This window comes from Chlorocebus sabaeus, chromosome 5 (assembly GCF_047675955.1).
Source record: "Chlorocebus sabaeus isolate Y175 chromosome 5, mChlSab1.0.hap1, whole genome shotgun sequence".
Taxonomy (NCBI): domain Eukaryota; kingdom Metazoa; phylum Chordata; class Mammalia; order Primates; family Cercopithecidae; genus Chlorocebus; species Chlorocebus sabaeus.
In genome coordinates, this window is record NC_132908.1 from 30,214,776 (window position 1) to 30,221,293 (window position 6,518).

At 41.0% G+C, this 6,518-nt stretch overlaps 5 pseudogenes; all 5 read left to right on the top strand.

Annotated features, from left to right (window-relative positions):
• The first annotated feature begins 123 nt into the window (after positions 1-123).
• On the top strand, positions 124-1,033 carry LOC140711621 (uncharacterized; annotated as a pseudogene).
• LOC140711622 (uncharacterized) lies at positions 974-1,897 on the top strand (annotated as a pseudogene).
• Positions 1,898-3,439: 1,542 nt separating this feature from the next.
• Positions 3,440-4,105, top strand: LOC140711623 (uncharacterized; annotated as a pseudogene).
• Position 4,106: 1 nt separating this feature from the next.
• Positions 4,107-5,069, top strand: LOC140711624 (uncharacterized; annotated as a pseudogene).
• On the top strand, positions 4,991-6,488 carry LOC140711625 (uncharacterized; annotated as a pseudogene).
• The last annotated feature ends 30 nt before the right edge of the window (positions 6,489-6,518 follow it).

Here is a 6,518-nt window from a genome sequence, read left to right on the forward strand (position 1 = left end):
GAGAAACTGCTCTGTGTTCTGTTAATTCATCTCAGAGAGTTACATGTTTCCCTTCAAGAAGAATTTCGCTAAGGCTGTTCTTGTGGAATTGGCAAAGGGATATCTGGAAGCACATAGAGGGCTATGGTGAAAAAGGAAATATCCTCCGTTCAAAACTGGAAAGAAGCTTTCTGAGAAACTGCTCTGTGTTCTGTTAATTCATCTCACAGAGTTACATCTTTCCCTTCAAGAAGCCTTTCGCTAAGGCTGTTCTTGTGGAATTGGCAAAACGATATTTGGAAGCCCATAGAGGGCTACGGTGAAAAAGGAAATATCTTCCGTTCAAAACTGGAAAGAAGCTTTCTGAGAAACTGCTCTGTGTTCTGTTAATTCATCTCACAGAGTTACATCTTTCCCTTCAAGAAGCCTTTCGCTAAGGCTGTTCTTGTGGAATTGGCAAAGGGATATGTGGAAGCCCATAGAGGGCTATGGTGAAAAAGGAAATATCTTCCGTTCAAAACTGGAAAGAAGCTTTCTGAGAAACTGCTCTGTGTTCTGTTAATTCATCTCACAGAGATACATCTTTCCCTTCAAGAAGCCTTTCGCTAAGGCTATTCTTGTGGAATTGGTAAAGTGATATTTGGAAGCCCATAGAGGGCTATGGTGAAAAAGGAAATATCTTCCGTTCAAAACTGGAAAGAAGCACTCTGAGAAACTGCTCTGTGTTCTGTTAATTCATCTCACAGAGTTACATCTTTCCCTTTAAGAAGCCTTTCGCTAAGGCTGTTCTTGTGGAATTGGCAAAGGGATATTTGGAAGCCCATAGAGGGCTATGGTGAAAAAGGAAATATCTTCCGTTCAAAACTGGAAAAAAGCTTTCTGAGAAACTGCTCTGTGTACTGTTAATTCATCTCACAGAGTTACATCTTTCCCTTCAAGAAGCCTTTCGCTAAGGCTGTTCTTGTGGAATTGGAAAAGTGATATTTGGAAGCCCATGGAGGGCTACGGTGAAAAAGGAAATATCTTCCGTTCAAAACTGGAAAGAAGCTTTCGGAGAAACTGCTCTGTGTTCTGTTAATTCATCTCACAGATTTACATGTTTCCCTTCAAAAAGCCTTTCGATAAGGCTCTTCTTGTGGAATTGGCAAAGGGATATCTGGAAGCCCATAGAGGGCTATGGTGAAAAAGGAAATATTCTCCGTTCAAAACTGGAAAGAAGCTTTCTGAGAAACTGTTCTGTGTTCTGTTAATTCATCTCACAGAGTTACATCTTTCCCTTCAAGAAGCCTTTCGCTAAGGCTGTTCTTGTGGAATTGGCAAAGGGATATTTGGAAGCCCATAGAGGGCTATGGTGAACAAGGAAATAACTTCGGTTCAAAACTGGAAAGAAGCTTTCTGAGAAACTGCTCTGTGTTCTCTTAATTCATCTCACAGAGTTACATCTTTCCCTTCAAGAAGCCTTTCGGTAAGGCTGTTCTTGTGGAATTGGCAAAGTTATATTTGGAAGCCCATAGAGGGCTATGGTGAAAAAGGAATATCTTCCGTTCAAAACTGGAAAGAAGCTTTCGGAGAAACTGCTCTGTGTTCTGTTAATTCATCTCACAGAGTTACATCTTTCCCTTCAAGAAGCCTTTCGCTAAGGCTGTTCTTGTGGAATTGGCAAAGTGATATTTGGAAGCCCATAGAGGGCTATGGTGAAAAAGGAAATATCTTCCGTTCAAAACTGGAAAGAAGCTTTCTGAGAAACTGCTCTGTGTTCTGTTAATTCATCTCACAGAGTTACATCTTTCCCTTCAAGAAGCCTTTCGCTAAGGCTGTTCTTGTGGAATGGCAATGGGATATTTGGAAGCCCATAGAGGGCTATGGGGAAAAAGGAAATATCTTCCGTACAAAACTGGAAAGAAGCTATCTGAGAAACTGCTCTGTGTTGTGTTAATTCATCTCACAGAGTTATATCTTTCCCTCCAAAAAGCCTTTCGCTAAATCTATTTTTGTGGAATTGGCAAAGGGATATTTGGAAGCCCATAGAGAACTATGATGAAAAAGGAAATATCTTCCGTTCAAAACTGGAAAGAAGCTTTCTGAGAAACTGCTCTGTGTTCTGTTAATTCATCTCACAGAGTTACATCTTTCCCTTCAAGAAGCCTTTCGCTTAGGCTGTTCTTGTGGAATTGGCAAAGGGATATTTGGAAGCCCATAGAGGGCTAGGGTGAAAAAGGAAATATCTTCCCTTCAAAACTGGAAGGAAGCTTTCTGAGAAACTGCTCTGTGTTCTGTTAATTCATCTCACAGTGTTACATCTTTCCCTTCAAGAAGCCTTTGGCTAAGGCTGTTCTTGTGGAATTGGCAAAGGGATATTTGGAAGCCCATAGAGGGCTACGGTGAAAAAGGAAATATCTTCCGTTCAAAAGTGGAAAGAAGCTTTCTGAGAAACTGCTCTGTGTTCTGTTAATTCATCTCACAGAGTTACATCTTTCCCTTCAAAAAGCCTTTCGCTAAGTCTTTTCTTGTGGAATTGGCAAAGGGATATTTGGAAGCCCATAGAGGGCTATGTTGAAAAAGGAAATATCTTCCGTTCAAAACTGGAAAGAAGCTTTCTGAGAAACTGCTCTGTGTTCTGTTAATTCATCCCACAGAGTTACATCTTTCCCTTCAAGAAGCCTTTCGCTAAGGCTGTTCTTGTGGAATTGGAAAAGGGATATTTGGAAGCCCATAGAGGGCTATGGTGAAAAAGGAAATACCTTCCGTTCAAAACTGGAAAGAAGCTTTCTGACAAACTGCTCTGTTTTCTGTTAATTCATCTCACAGAGTTACATCTTTCCCTTCAAGAAGCCTTTCGCTAAGGCTGTTCTTGTGGAATGGGCAAAGGGATATTTGGAAGCCCATAGAGGGCAACGGTGAAAAAGTAAATATCTTCCGTTGAAAAGTGGAAAGAACCTTTGGAGCAACTGCTCTGGGTTCTGTTAATTCATCTCACGGAGTTACATCTTTCCCTTCAAGAAGCCTCTCGCTAAATCTATTTTTGGGGAATTGGCAAAGGGATATTTGGAAGCCCATAGAGGGCTATGGTGAAAAAGGAAATATCTTCCGTTCAAAACTGGAAATAAGCTTTCTGAGAAACTGCTCTGTGTTCTGTTAATTCATCTCAAAGAGTTACATCTTTCCCTTCAAGAAGCCTTTCGCTAAGGCGGTTCTTGTGGAATTGGCAAAGGGATATTTGGAAGCCCATAGAGGGCTATGGTGAAAAGGGAAATATCTTCCATTCAAAACTGGAAAGAAGCTTTCTGAGAAACTGCTCTGTGTTCTGTTAATTCATCTCACAGAGTTACATCTTTCCCTTCAAGAAGCCTTTCGCTAAGGCTGTTCTTGTGGAATTGGCAAAGGGATATTTGGAAGCCCATAGAGGGCTATGGTGAAAAAGGAAATATCTTCCGTTCAAAACTGGAAAGAAGCTTTCTGAGAAACTGCTCTGTGTTCTGTTAATTCATCTCACAGAGTTACATCTTTCCCGTCAAGAAGCCTTTGGCTAAGGCTGTTCTTGGGGAATTGGCAAAGGGATATTTGGAAGCCCATAGAGGCCTAAGGTGAAAAAGGAAATATCTTCCGTTCAAAACTGGAAAGAAGCTTTCTGAGAAACTGCTCTGTGTTCTGTTAATTCATCTCACCGAGTTACATCTTTCCCTTCAAGAAGCCTTTCGCTAAGGCTGTTCTTGTGGAATTGGCAAAGGGATATTTGGAAACCCATAGAGGGCTATGGTGAAAAAGGAAATATCTTCCGTTCAAAACTGGAAAGAAGCTTTCTGAGAAACTGCTCTGTGTTCTGTTAATTCATCTCACAGAGTTACATCTTTCCCTTCAAGAAGCCTTTCGCTACGGCTGTTCTTGTGGAATTGGCAAAGGGATATTTGGAAGCCCATAGAGGGCTACGGGGAAAAAGGAAATATCTTCCGTACAAAACTGGAAAGAAGCTTTCTGAGATACTGCTCTGTGTTGTGTTAATTCATCTCACAGAGTTACATCTTTCCCTTCAAAAAGCCTTTCGCTAAGGCTATACTTGTGGAATTGGCAAATTGATATTTGGAAACCCATAGAGGGCTATGGTGAAGAAGGAAATATCTTCCGTTCAATACTGGAAAGAAGCTTTCTGAGAATCTGCTCTGTGTTCTGTTAATTCATCTCAAAGAGTTACATCTTTCCCTTCAAGAAGCCTTTCGCTAAGGCGGTTCTTGTGGAATTGGCAAAGGGATGTTTGGAAGCCCATAGAGGGCTATGGTGAAAAAGGAAATATCTTCCATTCAAACCTGGAAAGAAGCTTTCTGAGAAACTGCTCTGTGTTCTGTTAATTCATCTCACCGAGTTACATCTTTCCCTTCAAGAAGCCTTTCGCTAAGGCTGTTCTTGTGGAATTGGCAAAGGGATATTTGGAAACCCATAGAGGGCTATGGTGAAAAAGGAAATATCTTCCGTTCAAAACCGGAAAGAAGCTTTCTGAGAAACTGCTCTGTGTTCTGTTAATTCATCTCACAGAGTTACATCTTTCCCTTCAAGAAGCCTTTCGCTAAGGTTGTTCTTGTGGGATTGGCAAAGGGATACTTGGAAGCCCATAGAGGACTATGGTGAAAAAGGATATATCTTCCGTTCAAAACTGGAAAGAAGCTTTCTGAGAAACTGCTCTGTGTTCTGTTAATTCATCTCAGAGAGTTACATGTTTCCCTTCAAGAAGAATTTCGCTAAGGCTGTTCTTGTGGAATTGGCAAAGGGATATCTGGAAGCCCATAGAGGGCTATGGTGAAAAAGGAAATATCCTCCGTTCAAAACTGGAAAGAAGCTTTCTGAGAAACTGCTCTGTGTTCTGTTAATTCATCTCACAGAGTTACATCTTTCCCTTCAAGAAGCCTTTCGCTAAGGCTGTTCTTGTGGAATTGGCAAAACGATATTTGGAAGCCCATAGAGGGCTATGGTGAACAAGGAAATAACTTCGGTTCAAAACTGGAAAGAAGCTTTGTGAGAAACTGCTCTGTGTTCTGTTAATTCATCTCACAGAGTTACATCTTTCCCTTCAAGAAGCCTTTCGCTAAGGCTGTTCTTGTGGAATTGGCAAAACGATATTTGGAAGCCCATAGAGGGCTACGGTGAAAAAGGAAATATCTTCCGTTCAAAACTGGAAAGAAGCTTTCTGAGAAACTGCTCTGTGTTCTGTTAATTCATCTCACAGAGTTACATCTTTCCCTTCAAGAAGCCTTTCGCTAAGGCTGTTCTTGTGGAATTGGCAAAGGGATATGTGGAAGCCCATAGAGGGCTATGGTGAAAAAGGAAATATCTTCCGTTCAAAACTGGAAAGAAGCTTTCTGAGAAACTGCTCTGTGTTCTGTTAATTCATCTCACAGAGATACATCTTTCCCTTCAAGAAGCCTTTCGCTAAGGCTATTCTTGTGGAATTGGCAAAGTGATATTTGGAAGCCCATAGAGGGCTATGGTGAAAAAGTAAATATCTTCCGTTCAAAACTGGAAAGAAGCACTCTGAGAAACTGCTCTGTGTTCTGTTAATTCATCTCACAGAGTTACATCTTTCCCTTTAAGAAGCCTTTCGCTAAGGCTGTTCTTGTGGAATTGGCAAAGGGATATTTGGAAGCCCATAGAGGGCTATGGTGAAAAAGGAAATATCTTCCGTTCAAAACTGGAAAAAAGCTTTCTGAGAAACTGCTCTGTGTACTGTTAATTCATCTCACAGAGTTACATCTTTCCCTTCAAGAAGCCTTTCGCTAAGGCTGTTCTTGTGGAATTGGAAAAGTGATATTTGGAAGCCCATGGAGGGCTACGGTGAAAAAGGAATATCTTCCGTTCAAAACTGGAAAGAAGCTTTCTGAGAAACTGCTCTGTGTTCTGTTAATTCATCTCACAGATTTACATGTTTCCCTTCAAAAAGCCTTTCGATAAGGCTCTTCTTGTGGAATTGGCAAAGGGATATCTGGAAGCCCATAGAGGGCTATGGTGAAAAAGGAAATATTCTCCGTTCAAAACTGGAAAGAAGCTTTCTGAGAAACTGTTCTGTGTTCTGTTAATTCATCTCACAGAGTTACATCTTTCCCTTCAAGAAGCCTTTCGCTAAGGCTGTTCTTGTGGAATGGCAATGGGATATTTGGAAGCCCATAGAGGGCTATGGGGAAAAAGGAAATATCTTCCGTACAAAACTGGAAAGAAGCTATCTGAGAAACTGCTCTGTGTTGTGTTAATTCATCTCACAGAGTTACATCTTTCCCTCCAAAAAGCCTTTCGCTAAATCTATTTTTGTGGAATTGGCAAAGGGATATTTGGAAGCCCATAGAGAACTATGATGAAAAAGGAAATATCTTCCGTTCAAAACTGGAAAGAAGCTTTCTGAGAAACTGCTCTGTGTTCTGTTAATTCATCTCACAGAGTTACATCTTTCCCTTCAAGAAGCCTTTCGCTTAGGCTGTTCTTGTGGAATTGGCAAAGGGATATTTGGAAGCCCATAGAGGGCTAGGGTGAAAAAGGAAATATCTTCCCTTCAAAACTGG